Here is a 20,561-nt window from a genome sequence, read left to right as displayed (position 1 = left end):
GTTGATAGTATTCGTTTTCAAGTTATTTACGAAAACTTACCGATGTGGTCTATACTCTGACAGTCGCAACCTGGAACGCAAACTTCATCTGTGGGAGAGCCTGGTTTCAGAACTGCAATATAAAATAAACATCTAATTTGAAATTTTATTCTAATTTTTATTTGTGAAAAAAGTAATAATTTAGCTTATATAATTGACACCAATCCCTAAATTATCAATTACAGAACGAAGATAATTCAGAAGAATAATAGGAATCGCTTCTACATTTTAAAATTCGAAATTCAAATTTGAAAAAAGAAGTAAATTCTTCGAATAGAATTGATACGTTTGAGACTTTTTTATTCGAAAAATAAAAAGATTTTAAGCAAAAAATAAAACGACGTTTAGAGTTCAACTGTAAATAAATAAATGTGTTGGTATCTGAAAATAAAAACTATAACGTCAAAAATAAAATCAATATAGCAATTGAAACACCAAAATAACGTACAAATCTTCTGAAGATTTGTTTATTTATTTTGCATGGATTCAAAACAGAATCCAATGGTCCTGTGACTGATCATGAAAAATCTCATGAAAGCAAAAAAAATGGCTCAAAAAAGTTTTCTTTTCCATCTCATACCTAAATATTGCTGAATAATTTATTCTATTTTTTTTTTTTGCAGAGAATCTATAAATTTTCCAGGATTGAAAATAAAGATTGAAACGAATCGATAATTCTTAATTATTGCCAGAAAACGAAATTTAGCATTTCCTCAGCTTTAATATTCTATTCAACACATAAAACAATGAACAAATAATAGTGATTTAATTTATTTACAAGTAGAATAATCAAATCTTTTATAAACTTATATAAAATAAGTATATAATAATAAATAATAAGAAAATCACTCACTTATACGACCGTCCAAGATTTTCATTTTAACTTACTAAACCAACTACCAAAGCTGCAACTAGCTGGAAAACGTGCTCTCATCTACAGCAATAGATAAAATGTGCAGTTTCTTGTTAGAGGTTCAGTGTTGCATATCGACAAACTAATAACAAAAACATCGTTGAGTTTGGGAGGATCAAGATTGTCATAGTTATGTTGCATTTGTAAGAATTCCTATTGTAGTTTTAGAATAATAAAGAATACAAACATTTTCAATTTACGGCCTAAGGGTTTTGTAAACAAGTGAGATAATAAAATATATCTCACACATTTTCAAACGATTTATCTATGTTTATTAGATCGACTTTATTATTATATAATATATACTAAAAGTGAATTATTTGATCTGAACAGTGAATGGTTGAATTTCAATCAAATTGAACCAACTTAAATCGTTCAATAAAAGATTTCAAGTTAGTTATAATATACAAATTATGGTAAGTTTATGTACAATGGTATAGTAGTTTTGCCAGTTAGACAATACACAAACGCCCTTGATCGTTCGTTCTGAAATATATGTCAGCGATTAAATCAATATAATGATAAAAGTACTATCGTTGAATCAATTGAACAGTACATTGAACGTATTTAAATTTAATCAACCAATTTGTTTTCAATAAACCCGCCGAATAAAAACAATTAGGTAACATATGAAAACAGTTCCTTATCGTTGCCCTTTACATGGCTTTATTTGATGGTAAGACTATCCACTACCCAGGTATTCCGCCCAAGGTACCACCCATTCATCAATATCCAAACAGCAATACTGTTGTGTTCCTGCTTGAAGAGTGAGTGAGCCAGTGTAATCCAGGTGACAAGGAATATAACATCTCAGTTCTCAAAGTTGGTGGCGTATTGGTTATGTAAGAAATGGTTAATATTTTTTACAGCGCCATGTATCCCGTAGTTGGTAACCACTTAGAAAAAAACATAACTACCTTTGAACTAAATTATATTACGCTTAAGTACGTAATATACAAAAGACTTTATCCACAAATCATCGAATCGTCGAACCAAAAAACTATCGAGGTTACTTCTTCATAGTAACCTTGCACTTATTTATTTAGTTTTTGTACAAAATCACCAGTATATAAGAATCTAATTCTGAACCAAAATTATAGTCTGAGTTGACATCATCTACCGTTATCACTTCTTTATCTCAATTGACAATCAAAATGCCAGCTCCCTGTGAACCGTGCAAAGGTATGCGAGTTTTATTTAAATCTACTTTTTGTGTCAGAATATATTGATGTGTTTATCTCGCTGAAAGACGATATGGTTAGACAGAATGTTACTTGTGAGATGACGTCTGACAGAGAAGTATGGAAGAAGAAGAAGACATGCTGCGCCGACCCCAAGTAATTGGGATATGGCCACGAGGATGATGATGATGATCTCGATATACACTTATTATTTTTAATTAGACTTAAACAACAAAGTATGTTTATATTTTATGAAGGCTCAGTTTGAATCGATAGATAAAATGATAAGCAACATATAAACATACAATTATATTCATTGACAATAATTACATGCTAAGTATCTTGATGCATATTCAGGATGGTCTGTGGTCAAGGTTAGTGCCGTATTGGCGATGTAAGGAATAGATAACAATTCTTACATTTCTTGGGTGGTGACCACTTACCATCGAATGGTCCACACGCTCGTCTGGTTACTTATATAATAGAAACAATCAATACGGTGGAATGTATTTGAGGTCTTCTCATAATAGGAGAGGAGGTTCTTGTTCTGCGGATCATGTGCTCAGTCGACTATGGAAGTTTAATATATTGATTTATTTTTGTTCTTGAATGAACAGATAGCTGCAAAGATGCCGCTGACTGCAAGGATAACTGCAGCACTGACAAGTGTGGTTCGGGTGACTGCTCCACTGCTAGTGGTATGTCAATCATTTTTTAAACGATTTTAATTTATTTATTTCAATATAAACAAAAATAATTCCCTTGTTTTCGACCTTACTGGTGGTATGACTTTGTGCAAGCCCGTCTGGGTAGGTACCATCCACTCATCAGATATTCTACCGCCAAACAGCAAGGGAAGTGAAGGGTGAGTGAGCCAGTGGAACTACAGGCACAAGGGACGTAACATCTTGGTTCCCAAGGTTGGTGGCGCATTGGTGATGTAAGGAATGGTTAATATTTCTTACAATGTCATTGTCTATGAGCGGTGGTGACCATTTACCATGAGGTGGTCCATTTACTCGTCCGTCTACCGATATCATAAAAAAAGCATTAATTATAAATTCAATTTTAAGATGAAAATATTGAATAATTCCTTTTTATTTATTATTTTGTAATGTTAACCATTATTTTTGCTATTTCAGGTGGTTGCTGTTAATTTGTGCTAGCAATTCACCGAATTGATTAACCCGTTTGAAGAACTCAAATATTCTAGTTTGTAAATATGATTGCAATAAATTTTTGGTGCTTCTAGTTGGTTGTTTTACTTAACGCTGTGATTAAAAGCAATGTTATGTCATTATAAGCTACCCGTCCTGGGTACTTCACATGGGTAAAAAAAGTGTTTATACAAATATAAGGCTGAGAAAGTTGAATTTCTTGGCTATTTCCTTTTGAAACACTATAGTTTACAAGATATAAACGTACAGATAGTCGTTATAGATAGATAAGTTTAAGTCGGAGTATGGATTATATATATATATATATAAATAATGTAGGACCTTTAAGCTTTTCTTTAAAATATTATTATGTCTAGATAATAGTTGATATAGTTTCATTATCTCTATTTAGTATAAAACAAAGTCGTTTCGCACTATCTGTATAATATTATTATGTAGAAAATCCACAACAGCGCGATTTTTAAAGCATTTTCTGCCTTGCACAACTACTCTGTGAAACCAGCTTTCGCCGGCGGTTTTTCCGAACCGATACGACTTGGGAACCTTCAAGAAAATAGCGTACTTATTCCTTAAAGGCCGGCAACGCACCTGCAACGCCCCTGGTGTTTCAGATGTCCATGGGCGTTGGTAATCACTTTCCATCAGCTGAACCTCCTGCTCGTTTGCCTCCTTTCAATTTTTTTTATAACATAAAAAAAATGTAGATATATACATATGAATAGATATTAAAAATGTTGAAGTATCTGGCACTCTTATACATTCACAGGCACCGAATTGATTTTTTTGAAATTTGGAATGAAGCTATCTTAACCCCCAAGGCAGGACAAATGCTACATCTTGTCATTCTATATATGATATATAACATAGATCAACTATGTTGGATAATCTCTCTGCTATGTTATTCACTAAATATCATAGCAGATCAAATAAGACTCAAAGATTTGTAAATTTCAGGAAAAATGACTACAATTTTCCATTTTTCAGATAAAACAATAGTCAAACAAATAATAATGTTAGTATAGATATTCCAACTTGCTGACGACGATGCTCACGTCGTATACGGATGATGTCAATTGTGTGCTTCCGTTGGGTTTCATAGTGGTTTTTTGAAAAAGTATTTAATTAACATATTTTATTTCCTTTAAAGTATCATAATTACCAGTATTTGATTTAATTGATGAATTCCAATAAAATCATAGTATGTACTTACTAATTAGTGTAATTATTATAATATGAACTCATTCCATTTATTGTGCTAGTAATTGTTCTATACGTCGATACTAGAGAATAGTCACGCGTTAACTAGTGAAGGTCAGTTTTTAATCATTTACATTTTATATTTTTTTTATCGTTAAAGAAATGCCTCGTCGTGTGTCAAGTTAATGTACTTTTTTAGATTGTGAACTATTGGTACGTCTCTCAATGCCGATGTAAAAATATTCAACGAAACTTATTTTGGCTCTTCTGGGTTACAAACCATGTATCACACATTCTACCTACAACAAGTTATACTTAGTATTGTTGTTTTCGGATTAGGAAGCCAGTGTTAATACAGGCACAAGGGATATAACATCTTAGCTCCCAAGGTTGGTGGTGTATTGCCGATTTAAGGGATGATAAATATATCTTATAGAGACAATGACTATTGGCGGTGGTGACCAAGTATCATCTGCCAATTGCCAGTATTTCAGTCTACCTATTAAAAAAAAGTATAATACGCAAAATATGAAACACAAATCATGATGCAAATTCAGTTTGGCATTTCAAGATTTTATTCACATCAGTCAATATCTATGTAGGTATTTATCGCCACAGATAATTTTGTAATAGACATATATACGCAAACCAATCTGCATTATATTTTCACTTCCTGGAGATTTAATTAATAAAAATAATCTAATCTATAAAATAGCACTGAATAATAAAGATCGCTGCTTTAGGCGGATATCAAATTAAGTATGAGAAACATTCAAAATACATCAATGTTTACATACATTTCTACAGTAAAGGTCGTTGCATAGAAGGTTAAGAAGTGAAACGAAATGAAATTATATTAGAAATACTTTTTCTGGATTGGAAAGGCAGCTTATTGCAACATATTACCTTTATTGAGAGTCATTAAAAGTTTTCTGTGATTTAAAATATATATATGTATATCTAGATGATGACTTAGGCGATAATAAAACCCGAGATGATGAATGATGATGAACTTGTATGCCAAGTCAAAATATTACGAACTGGATACAGATATTTTGTAAACGTTCTTGTTTTAATAAAAGTATTGCTCTTTATTAAAAAGTAACAGCACACATCGGTTAACTAAAAATGGGTAGCAGGTTGTGTAACCTTCCAAAGCATTCATTATTTCATACATTTATTAAGTAAATAATTTTAGTGCAATATGCTAATAGACTGAATCAATATATAGCAATAAAATGGGGACATTAAAAAAAAAACAAAACAAAAAACTATCTGTCAAAAGAAATCACATTATTCGGATATACTTCATGAAAAAAAAGAAAAATATATATTTTTCATTATTCGAATCTGTAACCTCAAATTTATAATCCTTAAATCGTTTAAAAGTTTCAGACCAATAATTATAATCGATATTAATATTGTCTACTATGAACTTTATCAGAAAATCTAAGCGTGGTGATTGTTTGATTGATTCGTAACACGAATTAAATTAAAAGTCAAGAATATATCACCACAAGATTTATATAATACAATAAAATAGTACAATAGTGATGACGAAGACCACAGAGAAGGAGATTGGGAAGCAGACCTCGAGGATGCGTGTCACGCGGCTGTTAACAGACGGTCGGCTGGTGTTTGGCCTGTCCATGGTGGAAGATCTTAGCAGCAGCCTCCTGGAAGCGATGGAATGATTAGTTTATACCTAACATTTTACAACATCAGAATTACCATTACAAAGACACAGTCAGATAAAACTTAAAGCGTTCATCACCGGTAGTACTGATTTGTAATTTGAAATTCGATTTTCAACATCCATATGCAGAGTTTTTCTATGTCAATATCGAATTGTCTCTGATTAGTTCTATAATATTCGACAGTACGCCATAAGGCTATATTAGAGAAGGGTTTATGCTGGGTACTCTGTAGTAATAATCAGCATGTATTGCTAATAACTAAAAGAGACTGAAAATTGTTTTCAGAATTTCGTATGAAACAGTCATTGTAAGACTACGCAACGTATAGCCCGGTTCTTCACTCTCATTAATATAATGGTACAAGTCGTGTCATTACAGTTCTCACTGACTTAAATGTTATGCTCCAATATGAACTGTTGCAATAGAGACGAATGCTTCCGGTAACAAACCGCCTTAATAAATTGAGAACAAGTTTTTTAATTTTATAACTTTCGGTGAGATCTATATAAAAAAAATTATAGTCTAATGATAAATGATAAGGATCTAAAGTCTAGGTATATATTATATAAATAAATACGGGTTTATATCTTTTTGTAATAAGTGAGCTAAAGATAACGAAAATTACTTTCTTGTATTGTTATATTTAAGAATTATGACAAACCTTGTGATGTTTCGCTGCAGTTCTTTTCTTTGCAAGAACAATTATCTTTGCACGAGCCGTCTTTGCAGGATTCTATAAAAAATAAACGCTAATTAAATTTAATAGTATGAGTTTAATAATTTATAAAGTTTTAATAATTTATTCATCTCGTCTCGTGTTTAAAACTTTATATACATATACGAATATTGAGTATATACATACACTCAATATACAATCTCAATATAAAAGAATCTGTTTGTTTTGTTATTGTTATATCAGAATAACTTTAAATAAAACAGTTTAATTATAATCATTTGAGCCATTTTAAGGAAATTAAGTATTGCCATTTCTTTACTCAGTAATTTGGTTTTTATTAAAAATTAAATTATGTTATATTACTCATTACTTTGTTGAGTAAATTTAATAAGTAAGTTTTAAATATATGACAAAGGGAACAGTTTTATTTCGGTATTCGATGCGAAAAAAGAGATAGATAGAATTTTAATAAACTAATACTAAACTTTAATACAATAAACTTTCGATAAAATCTTATCGAAATATGTATTTTAAAATTGATTATTTATTTTACGTAAACATAATTAATAAATAATTGTATTCATAGAAACCATCTTAATTATAAACTTATTAAAAAGCGCAACTAATTTGATACAAATATAAAATAGCCAAAAGACACGATAAAAGAGTTCAATTTGAGTCGTTACCTTTGCAAGGTTCACAAGGAGAAGGCATGTTGAGTGTCGAAGTGCACGTTTATCTATCAACTATGCTCGGGTAAAACTTCAATCATGTTTTATACGGTTTTTAAGATGCAAAAACACCTCGCGAATAATAACTGGAGCAAGGCTGAAAAACTTCAGACCTTTATTATTATAATGTTAGTATAAAAAAAATAGCAATATACATTTGGACCAAATTTTAAATCACAAACTGTAGCTTTTTTTATTTAAAAACTTGACAGTGGTATTACGTAAACAGCTATAACATTCGACCTCATTCCGTTATATAATAATGATCGTCACTATGCGATTATTTCGCAGTTGCCATCAGAACAAAATATAATATAAACAGTAAAAATAATTAGAAATCGACGCGAGTTCAAAAAAAAGGATGTTTCAAAAGAAAGTCTGTTTAGGGATTAATTACATTTGTACAAAGTAAGTTGTAGAAGAGTTCAAGAAAAACTCATAAGCGATTAAATAAATTTGTACATAGTAAGTTGTATAATACCTATTGGCATTTTATTGTATCTACGTTTTATTATTTAGCTTCACCAGTAACTATGTCTGGGTCAAGTCTTATAACTCAATAATAAAACAGTTGCGTTAAACCGATCAATCTGAAATTTTGACCACGCTTTTGGTCCTGCTTACAATACAATTTTGTAAAGTTTTGGTGCATGGAAACTATTAAACTTGACTTATTTATTAGTTTGAAAAGGTTAGACGTAATAAAGGGCAATGGGCTGTGTAAGTAACTCCCCAAATGACTCTAACACTTTACGAAGTATTTTTATTTTTATATGATAGGTGGCAAACGAACGAAGGCTCACCTGATGGAAAGTGTCTACCACAACAACGGGGGGCTTGAATATGCGTTGCCGGCCTTTTCTTGAAGTTTCTCAAGGTTCGGAAAAATCGCCGGCGAAAGCTGGTAAAATAAGCCAATTCATACACCATACCAACCATAATTCATTTTACAAAATAGGATAACATCATTAATATCTTGACCCTGTAACTCACTCATCTTTCAAACAGAATATTTAGTAAATTGAAGTATTCTTTAAAACACCGATTTGTTAAAAAATCTAGATAGCTCTAGTAGCTTCTTTCGTTAGCTTAGAATTATGTAGTAATAGAATTATTTAGGCGTAATAAAACAGTACATTATTTATTTCCCTTTATAAACAATTTTATTTATTTACCTTAAAAAAAATTGTTTAATAAATATAATATTTATGGTACGCAATAGTAAAAAATGTTACGGAGACAATACAATGGTAAGTTTTCTTGTAATTTTACATTGTTCCGGGTATTTTCCATTTTCCGCACGAATTCCGCTGCTGATCTTCGCGGAAAACCTTGTTTGTCGATGTTTCCTCAGTTTTTAGGTAAAACAACCTTCGTCTCTTTATGTAGGCTTTATTTAAAACTTAAAATTAATTTCATCAACGTCATTCTATTTCGGAGTCTCGCTCGTGCAGCTATAATGGCTACTTTTTGTGAATCTGAAGTATCAAAAGGTAATAATTGGAATACAATATTTTATAATATTTAATTATAATTAAAATAAAAACATAATATGAGAATATTTTTTTTAATAATAATTAATTTTACGTGTTCGTATTTATAAGAACGCCTTTAATATTTTAAAAGCAAAAATCGTTTGAGTACATTTTACTATTAAGAAAAAAAATAATAGCACTTTAAAAAAAAGATGTATATTTCAGATTTAAATCAAACAACTGTTTGCAATAAAGTCAAGAATTCGTTTCAATATCAATTCGTTCGTCAGCAATACAGTAATCTACTAATTTGATTCACGTTGAGAATTAATAATAGCGTTGAAGCTCATTTAACAATGGTTTCAACACAAGCTGCGTGGTTTACCAATTTGGGCATCACATTCTTTCCTGTTTTTTGTCATTTTGTATATTTTTTATTTTATTTTATGATTTGTACAATGTGTATGTCCAAATAAAGAGTTTTTGATTTGATTTTGATTTGATTTAATTTATTCTTTTTTCCAGAAATTAAATCCCCTATGGACACCAACTGCCCTCCTGACTGCGAGTTTAAATCATGCCCACCGGATTGCCAATATAAGAGGTCTACTAGAACCAAGCCATTGCAGCTAATTTTTACCGCCATTGGTATACTAATCGCCGTACTTGCTACTTACATGCTAGTCAGCACAGACTCTAAGTTATATTTAGTGTTTTGGATCTGTTATTCTGTTCTCAGGAGGTTGATGGTAAATACGAAACAAAAAATGAAGACTGCCTAATTATTTTTATATCGATAAAGTTTAGAATCTTGCTCAATGTTGTCAAGCTTTTCAAAAAACAAAGATTCGAATCTCCTTAAAACCATCAAAATTCTCGATATTTATTTAATTTTCTTTGCGAAAAAGTCCAAAAGATGTTGTCAATTGTAATTGATGTCTTTAATTTTGTATGTTACGGAAGATTTTGAGCACTTGGCTGAAACAGTGGACCTTCTTCGACCATTAATTCATATGAATAGAAATCTACTTTATAGAATTGTCATTAACTTTGCTAATAGATACATCATCAACGGTCTTTAAATAATGATATCCTCCGATGACGGAGAACATTAACCGAACGTATCAAGTATAATATTCCTGTAAAAGAACAATGTTGAAAGCATAAATCTATCGTCAGATTGGCACGCTTGGTCGGCAGAGCATGGCGTATTTTTTCTTTATTATGGCAGTGTAGTAATAAAAAGTCCATTCTTGTATATTTTTATGGCGGAGTGAATGGTGATGACGGATAAAAAAAATGCTAATTTTCCGTAAAATACTAATAGTTAAGTTCCATTGAATAGCGTCACTTTTAGTGATCCTTGACAGCAGAAACACATTGATTGTTATTCTATGTTTTGTTTTAAAGTTTTGACTGAATGTATTTAAACACTAAGCACTATTTATTGATTAATTTATTTCAAATCCATCTACATTAAAGTTTAATATTTAACTTTTGTCTTTTGCTCTAACCTTTAATACCTAAATAACCGCGGAGTGATGTTTTATTATATTTATTTATACACACAAACAAACAATGGTGGGAAACGCTAATAATTTTAAAATGGGGAGGTTATTAGTATGATTGCAAAATTATAGAGAAAATATTATATTCTTAATAATAATTAGCTTATGATGGCATATAGTACATTATAATCGAACAGTTACCAATACATTTAAAATTAATATTGACGAGCAATTGACAGCTCAAATTTTTACCACCGTGACAACCCAAGATGGATTCCCCTTTCTTTTTCTACGTATGAAAGGTAACGTCACTTCCTTGACATCACTCAGTTTTAAAATAATAATCACTCACTCAGTTCTAAAATAATATACACATATATAATGGAGAGCCGGCAAGATTGTTTGGTTCGGGGTCACCATCTTCGTCATTCACGAAATAATACAACCAATCGATAGCTGGATTGTCGTATATTGATTTTAACACTATTTCATAGGCCACGACATCATCCGACGTTTCCTTCTTGACAGCTGACATTCCTTGTGTTTAACATGACAAACATCCATCCATCAAAAAAACAAACGTTTTATCATATAAATACAATGGAAACTAAATTTTCTTTATTCTCATAAAAATATTCAGTCATCATACAGTACTTATCCTGATAACTGCTATGTTCTAGTAGTCATTTGAAAGAATATTTCGCTGCGCTACTCCAATTGCGATTGGTTGAGACATGTAGCTGAAATTGACGATATTTTCCTTTAACTCTGGGCACGAAACGAGTTATGAACACTTGTACTTAACATGAAAACTCACGTTATATGATGAATATGAACCTGCGACGTTTGGTCAAGATCCACGTTTTCCATCTCCGATCGGCAGTCGTTTGTATGTACATAGTCATTAGTGTTAATCCGTAAAAAGGTTTAAGCTTCAATATTTGTTTGTAACAAAGAACCTTTAAAATTACATCATAGGACAGAGTAATGGAAATTGTTAAGGCGTATTGAGAATTTGCTTGTTCATTGTTATGAAAAATAATAGGTAATTATTAAGGTATTACAAAATAATAAAAATTGAGTATTGATTCTCAATACTTAGATGTTCTTTTGTGTTCGGAAAATATCACCAAATTTGTGAGATATAAAAAATAACATGAATAAAAGCAACAAACAAGATATTATTGCTGTTATTCATCTACATACAGACAGTCAAAATAATCAAAATCAAAATATACTTTATTCAAGTACGAGTAGGCTGCAACAAGCACTTTTAAAATAGTCATTATTAAGTGAAGCTACCACTAGTTCGGAATGCAGATTCTACCGAGAAGATCCGCCAATAAACTTGTATTTTTAAATGTTAGTTATATACTTATATATATAACACAACTAACGTATTATATATACTAGCGACCCGCCCCGGCTTGCATTGCTGGTACTACTCAAATACTACACAATGTCTTTATACGCAACGGTCACACCTTTTTGTCATTAGACAATACAAACCGCTATGTCCTGCATTTTAAAATTTTGTTCGAAAATATTAATTTAAATTACATACTGTAAAACATATTGATCTATCTTAAACACACAATTTATTTAAGGTACTCAATTGGATAAGGATCAATGCTGTATTCCTTGAAATTACTTCGCAAATAAGCCATTATTTAGTTATAGGAATAGATTTATACATGTATACTAACATGTGTATATACATAAAAGCTTATCTCGTTGACTTGACAGCTTAGATCTTATTCCGCCACACTTATTTTACGAGTTTGATAGATAGTTGTATAAAATTATCAATATAATTAATTATTGTGACTTAATATTATTAAAATTATATTATTTTTCAGTGTAGTATTTATTTAAGATAAAAAGTTTTTAATAACATAATTAAAAAACGTAATATGACAACTTTGACACTTAATTTTTGTATAAATACCCCTTGTAAGTATTTTACCGGTCTCTTTTGGTGGCGATCTGAAGTGTCAACATCTACGAGATACGTAATGTATTTTTATTTTTGCTAGTGTTAGTAAATTATTATTTTAAAATATTTGTGTATAAAAATGATACTAATATTTCCCTATAATGTTATTTTGTGTGTTAAAAATTGCAATAAACAGAATATTTCATAAATATGAAATATGTAACATTTGTCATTGGTTTCATTTGTTTTTTGATTTTGATAATTTTTAAAATCAAGCTATTTTTCTAACAGTTTGAGTAATAAAACTTATTAATATTATGTAAATAAAGTTTCCTTTTATAGCTCTAATTCAATAAAATCTCACAAGTTCGTATTAGATGGAGTTTACTTTCAACAGTTATATCTCTGTTTCTTACATTATTTTCAACTCAATTCAATTATCAATTATTTAAAAGTTTATTAATTTAATAAGTTTCATTTTATTGTAGTTTTTTTTTAAATATATAAATGCATTGACTTATATAATTTTATCTAAATACAAGACTAGTGTAAACACCGTACATTCCTCTTACAATAAAATCGATGATAAAATATTTGTCATTGAATTCAATTATATTTTTAAAAGTGTACTATACTGTAATTAAATTGGCCATATTTTCAATACTTTAACGAAATAAGGATATTTAATAAAATCGTGTATAGTTTCCGTAGTGTAGCGGTTATCACGTGTGCTTCACACGCACAAGGTCCCCGGTTCGATCCCGGGCGGAAACATTTCTTTAATTAAATTAAGATAGGATTCGAACCTTATTGCCATATATATTTAACATATTTTGATTTATAAAGTTACGTTTTCAGGGATCTCGGGATAAAATACTGCCAGGTATATCACATTTTATCAGTTTAAATTGTATTTTTGGTACTTTCATAGTTAAATTCTATGTAAACATTTTAATATACAACAATAAAGTATTAATATTTAAAAAAAAATTATATAATGTTTTTTTTTTATGTTATCTCTTTTTATTTACATTTTTACTTCCTACTTGCATTTAATTTTCCTTAAGATATGATTCTTATTCCACCACACTGATCCAACGGCGATTGGCGGTTACACAAGTGATCAATTTTCCGATAAATACCTACAGGTTTCCACACAATCTTTTACATCATAATTTTCGATTGCGATTCGTATGTTCTCATAGTGCGATCTCGATTAATTCCGAAAATAATTTAAAAATTTATCTTATCATAATATCAATATGAAAAATCTCACGAATCGTGCTAAGTCATAGTATCTAGCTGTATCTAAGTTTAAAGTTTAAACTGTGCATTAAACTTCGTGCTCTAAAGTCACGCTCCGCATGATATACAGTACCAACGGTGCACTTTATTACGTGAACTATTTAGACTAGTATTCGGATCACTGAGTTATAAAATATTTGTTAAGCGAACGAATAATGAGATACAAAATACGTATACATTTTATTAAAGTTATCAACTTTTGGGGCGTTATGTAAAGACCCTCGAAAACGAAAACTTCACACCTCGTTTTATTTTACAATGTGTTTTTTTTTTACAAATTTAAATTGAGAATGTGTTAATCTGTGCGTTATAAGAGATGTGAAAAATTATAAATTACAACGATAATTATTATTAATCATGATAATAATGAGTAATTAATTATTAGCATGCGATTAAAAACTATTTTTAAATTTGCTGAGAAATAGAACTTCTAACGCGCGTCTTTCTTTTCGTTATATACATAGAACATAGTAATCGTACAAAATATGTTTGTAAGGTTCTATAAAAATAAGATTGGTGAATAACAAATTGCCTAACTTGCTTACGAAATAGTTTTGTATTAAGATTGTACAAATTTAATTTAATTTTCATTTATTTATTTAGCAGTTTATTCAAAAGCATAAAAATTAAAATGTGTCTATTTATTTATTATCCATTTCCGTTTTAATGTCTCATTTAATGTGACTTAAACTATTACTAATTAAGCCGAGATGGCCCAGTGGTTAGAACGCGTGCATCTTAACCGATGATTTCGGGTTCAAACCCAGGCAGGCACCACTGAAATTTCAAGTGCTTAATTTGTGTTTATAATTCATCTCGTGCTCGGCGGTGAAGGAAAACATCGTGAGGAAACCTGCATGTGTCTAATTTCAACGAAATTCTGCCACATGTGTATTCCGCCAACCCGCATTGGAGCAGCGTGGTGGAATATGCTCCAAACCTTCTCCTCAAAGGGAGAGGAGGCCTTTATCCCAGCAGTGGGACATTTACGGGCTGCTAATGCTAAAACTATTATTTTAGTTAATTATTAAAATAAATGTACAAAACGTATAACGATCGTGTTTTGTTTGTTTTTGTTTTGTTTGATCGTGTTTCGTCAAGAAAAAGAGAACGTTTTTATAGGTGTATACATTATAATTAAATTAATTTTGTTAATAATCTACTCTAAATTAAATGACAAATCTATATATATATATATGTATATATAAGTATATATAAAGAGTCGAGATGGCCCAGTGGTTAGAACGCGTGCATCTTAACCGATGATTTCGGGTTCAAACCCAGGCATGCACCACTGAAATTTCATGTGCTTAATTTGTGTTTATCATCTCGTGCTCGGCGGTGAAGGAAAACATCGTGAGGAAACCTGCATGTATCTAATTTCAACGAAATTCTGCCACATGTGTATTCCGCCAATCCGCATTGGAGCAGCGTGGTGGAATATGCTCCAAACCTTCTCCTCAAAGGAGAGGAGGCCTTTATCCCAGCAGTGGGACATTTACGGGCTGCTAATGCTAAAAAAAAAAATAAGTATATATAGAGAAAGGTAGACTAACTCGGCGGATAGATTTGCAGTCCAATATAAATAGCGTACGGATATGCCAAGCGAAAATCATCTTTAAATTGAACATCCAAAGGAACGAATTGATTTAGTGGCAGGGCTTCATACAAGTCCGCCTGGTTAGGTTAACCATCAGATATTATACCGGCAAACAGCAATACTACTGTGTTTCGGAATGGAGGAAGTTTGAGCTAATGTAATTGCAAGCACAAGAGACTTTATATCTTAGTTTCCAATATCGGTAATGCATTGACGATATAGAGTTGGTCAAATCAAAATATACTTTATTCAAGTAGGCTTTTACAAGCACTTTTGAATCGTCATTTAACAAACTATTTAAAGTAAAGCTACCACCGGTTCGGAATGTAGATTCTACCGAGAAGAACCGGCAAGAAACTCAGTAGTTACTTTTTTTTCAACACCTAAAATACAGTCATCTTGGTTAAATAATATAATAATTCTTACAGCGACAATGGCAAGGTTGCTTATTTGCAAGACTTCCAAGGTGTTATCAGGTAAAATTATAACATGGTCAACCTAACTGTATATCACAAAATATATTTTTCATAAAACGTATGTCAGAGTTAGATCGATCTATATACGTTTTAAATTCCCGACTAATTCGTTGTATCACAAAAAGTTTGCGAGATCGTTCAACTCTCGCATGGCGACTCTAATTACAACAAAAAACCGATAATTGTATACTTGTAAGTATATAACAAAAACAAGTGAAGTGCTCGCTAGTGACTTTAAACTATATGATAATCTTATAAAAGATACAAATCACATATTAAATCGTAGTAGCGTCAGCAGACAATTACAATTTTATTAAAAATATATGTTTCGAATTTCTGTTCAAAATACGATATGAGTTCCGTAGATAATAATTTATTCGTCGATTCGTCTCGATGTATTGACTAAGAGGTATTGAAGGGTAGAGTATCTTTCTCATCAGCTTAACTTGATGGCACCAAATCATTGATTCATCCATGGATTGCTTGCAAAGTAACAAATCGATACGACACACTTCATTGATTGTACAATTGAAATAAAATAATACTGTTCGACTATTTATACCCTGTGGTTTTACTTACATTATGTTCACAACAAGGCAAACATCGAGATTAGATCATGTTAGTTAATCTGACTTTGACTATTGTTTCAGAAGGTGGAGAATTTAATTTAGGTTTTGCGCAAGCCCGTCAATGTAGGTGTAATCCAGCATATATTCTACCAACAAGTAGCATACTTAGTATTGTTGTGTTATGGTTAAAATGATGTCAAAGTGTAACTACAGGCACAAGATACCTATAGGCATTATCTTAGTTTACAATGATAGGTAACATTTTTAAGTGCCAGTGTATAAGCTGGCCCATTTGCCAGTCTACCTAAAATATATAATAATTAATGTAAGTATATATTCTTTCATAAATACTAGACTAAATCACTCGCTAACTTAATCAATTCAAATTATTTATTTTTTTAATCTACACGGTAATTACAATTCATTTAAACCGTTAATAAATAATTCTAGTCGGCTTTATAGTGGGTATTCTCATTGGCATGTAAATTTTACAAATCTAAATTAAAGTGATTAGTGGTCTGACAACTGTACCTAATTAGCGCGTTGCATCTCGCCGATTTCTCAAGGGAAACTTCGGATCGACCTATTCTCTTATCTGTTTGCAAGTGTAGTATTGTTTTACTCTCGTTATTTTACTTAGTACTTGAACTTACCTACTATTTACGTGGATTTGGAAATTGGCCTCCTTTGTCTATAGGTACTTAAAGGAGTATAAATTATACACCGTCACTGTACCACCAAACATCCAAACAGACCCGGATTTAAAGCTTTCCATACCCTGCCATAAAAACAAAGTGTCGAAATTACTGACCTTAGCGAAAAAAAATGTAATTTTTTAAATTATTTCTACTAATTTACAATGTAACAAATTAAAATGTTCTTTTATCTATCTATCTATTTGTTTTATTTGGTTCTTCAACAATGTGTACACTGAGTACAATAATATAATATACATTTTGAAAAAGAACTATGTCTGTGATCGTTTCTCTCATTCAATCGTATTGAATTATTGAATCCACATTCATATTGCGGAGGCGCCCTAGCGGATCCCTTGTTGCGTTGTCGTTGCCTATATACTCTGGATCACTCAACAAGTATTAGTAAATAATTTTGCCTGCAAATATCCGTACTAACGGGTAAAAACTTATGAATAACATTATTCAATTTTCAATTTCTTCTCGCTGGAGGCTGCTTTCCAAAACGGTGGTAGTATTTTAATATTGACGATTCAAAAACGCTTCGTTGTGAAGTTTACTTGAATAAAACTTATTTGATTTGATTTTAATTAAATTATTAAAAAAAAACTATCGAATAATATATACTATTAATAATGGAGAAATTATTGTCTTTAATATTGTATAATTATGCCAATTACTGATACAATCATTGTATTTTAAATAATTTATTGATCTTAAATTAAAGACTTTTATATGAATCATTGTTTTTAATAAACATTTTAATATTTACATCAAAGATAATTTAATTCTAATCGCTTTATTTATAATAAAGGCAACGGTGTTTCGTTAACATAATTAGTCTTAGAATTAAATTTATATGTTACTAGCGATAGTCGTCGTAAGTAAAAAGCAATATATTATGCATTGGTATTCAAGGGATTTAAGAACACATTACGTACACATAACCTGCACTAAGAAATATTGAATTTCTAATTTAAACAATTATTTTAATTTTATTTTTTCAAATTATTTAGAAAGGTAGGTAGAATAGCAAATAGGCCTAGTAACCACCGTCCAAAGGATTAACCATCCTTCAAATCGTAACCAACGTTGAAGACTAAGATGACTCTTTCAAATCGGAACACAATAATACTAAGCATTGCGGTAATGCGGAAGAATATTTAATAAATAAGAGGTAATTCCAAATAAATCAAAGTTTCGTATCTTTGCGATATACAAAACAGGGGCCTGTTTTAAATTTAAAGTCTCAACGATATGTTTATCAGAATAAAAGGAACATCAACTTATCAAATGAAAAGAGTTTTTAATGTCATAGTTTGTTCTGTAGAAGAAAGTTGGCAGGCAGCGGGACAAGTTCCTATTATTTAAGAGGACTACAAGAGCTAAGTGCCCTTGAGAATCGCACGCACACACTTACAAAATCGACAAAAACGGCAAGCCCGTGTACTAAGGGTTAAGCGAGGTAACGAGATTACGCCCAAATATTCTAATAGATGGCGCCAAACCGAGCGACGTAAGATTAATCATAAATCTCATAAAAAATAGATAGGACAACAGAATTATTTTTATTTCTTTCGATGTTAGTTAACAAATGATTATGAAATAAAACTGATTCAATTAAACTTACAATATTTTTATTTATATTTTGTATACAATAAAATAGACAGTTAGTTTTAACCTTTTTTTTTCTATTATTTATATTATTATACCACAATTAGTTCTTATACTAAATATTGAAACATACCAATTTTTAACATTTTATAAAAGTTTAATGATCTATTTATATAATAAAATCGTAAGTGTTCGAAATCTGTAGTGTAGTGACCGTGGGGTAAGATATAGCGTAGTATTTGTTCGTTTTATTAATATTGGTTCATAAAGAAAAAATATATATTAAATAAAAAAAAAAAAAATCTAAATATTTACTAAAAAAAAAGTTGTCAATTCGGTTTGGTTGAATCATTGATGAATGAAAGGTTAATCATAATAGGTTTAATCATAAATCTCATAAAAATAGATAGGATATTAGAATTATTTGTATTGCTTTTGACTGTTATTCGAAAATGATTAAAAAATAAAACTGATTTAATTAAACTTAAAATATTTTTATTTATATTTAGTACTACAAAAAAAAACATTTAGTGTTAATTTTTTTAAAAAAAATTTTATTTAATTTCACTTGTATGTATTAATGTTATTACATATGTCCTGGAATCTTGGAATAAATATTACACCCACTTTCAGCTAAAAGTTGGCACACATATTTAATCTCGATGACAATGCACGATTCATGAATTGCTGCTATATCCAATCCAATATGGCGGACGTTACAAAAAAATTTAAATTTATGAATTACGTACAAATGACACTTCTAAATATTCTAGTTCTCTGGTTCACAACAATTAAATTTTTTTTGTTACGACTTTACTTTTTTTTATTATTATTAAAATTAGTTCATACATAACTTTAATTCTTATTATAAACAATCGATAAAATTAAACTCTTACGCAATATAAATAGCTTCCGTGTTATTGTTTTCGACTTTCTTTATTCTGTAAAAAATAAATATATGTTAGTAATTACATTTTTATTAATTATAAAATTATGTATTTAAAAAATATGTATCTTAATATGTCATAGTAGTTATAATGAAAAAAAAATGCTTCGAGTTCATGGGGATCGAATGTAGTCACTTGATCCCCATGAAAGTCAATTGATGTTTTCCTTCCTTTGACCAAATACTCTATTGTAATTATTAAGAATTGTTCGAAAAATCTGATTATATGCGAACTGATTGCACATTTTTCTAATATTTGTTTTCAATATTCAAAATTTATAAAAAAAAAATATGTTTACTAATTAAATACTTTTACCTTTTAATATCGTTCATATGTATGTTCGGCGCTTGATTTATATAAACGTTTTTTAGTTTTCCTCACGCGTTTCACTTTATTTCCCATATTTAAACAATTAAAATTTATAACAAAAAATATTATTAAAAATCAAATGCCTAATTACTACTACACTATTTTAACTTAATATATTTATTTACAAGAAAGAATAAAATTTATTATAAGAAAACATGAAACAATGAATTTACAATTAAAATTACAAAAAAATATCTCGTAACGTAATGAATGATGCGGCGAAAAGATCGACACGTCTGTATAGCATCAGGCCTCGGCCGGCATTGTCTGTACACGGCGTTTACGCACACATCCGTACGCATTTTGTTCGAAAATAAGAATATCGGATTAAAAAAAAATCTATTGATTTTACTAAAAAAGTGAAACCGAGGTTAAATAGTATATTGCTTGTAGAATAATCTGACAAAAAACCAGAATTATGGAACGTATATAAGTATCGTTATTATTGATTAAAA

At 30.2% G+C, this 20,561-nt stretch overlaps 2 long non-coding RNA genes and 1 other non-coding gene across 3 annotated transcripts; 2 read left to right on the top strand and 1 right to left on the bottom strand.

The window, feature by feature from the left end:
• Positions 1 to 2,070: 2,070 nt before the first annotated feature.
• On the top strand, positions 2,071 to 3,384 carry LOC125072461. Its single transcript, XR_007119962.1, has 3 exons — positions 2,071 to 2,134; positions 2,751 to 2,831; positions 3,276 to 3,384. It is a non-coding gene; the product is annotated as an uncharacterized LOC125072461 (long non-coding RNA).
• A 2,630-nt stretch (positions 3,385 to 6,014) lies between these two features.
• Positions 6,015 to 7,615, bottom strand: LOC125072460. Its single transcript, XR_007119961.1, has 3 exons — positions 7,568 to 7,615; positions 6,867 to 6,938; positions 6,015 to 6,184 (listed from the first exon to the last, which is right to left on the bottom strand). It is a non-coding gene; the product is annotated as an uncharacterized LOC125072460 (long non-coding RNA).
• Positions 7,616 to 13,232: 5,617 nt separating this feature from the next.
• Trnav-cac lies at positions 13,233 to 13,305 on the top strand. The gene has a single exon. It is a non-coding gene; the product is annotated as a tRNA-Val (tRNA).
• The last annotated feature ends 7,256 nt before the right edge of the window (positions 13,306 to 20,561 follow it).

This window comes from Vanessa atalanta, chromosome 21 (assembly GCF_905147765.1).
Source record: "Vanessa atalanta chromosome 21, ilVanAtal1.2, whole genome shotgun sequence".
Taxonomy (NCBI): domain Eukaryota; kingdom Metazoa; phylum Arthropoda; class Insecta; order Lepidoptera; family Nymphalidae; genus Vanessa; species Vanessa atalanta.
Note: the sequence above shows the minus strand (reverse complement) of the source record. Positions and strands in the feature narration are given on the sequence as shown.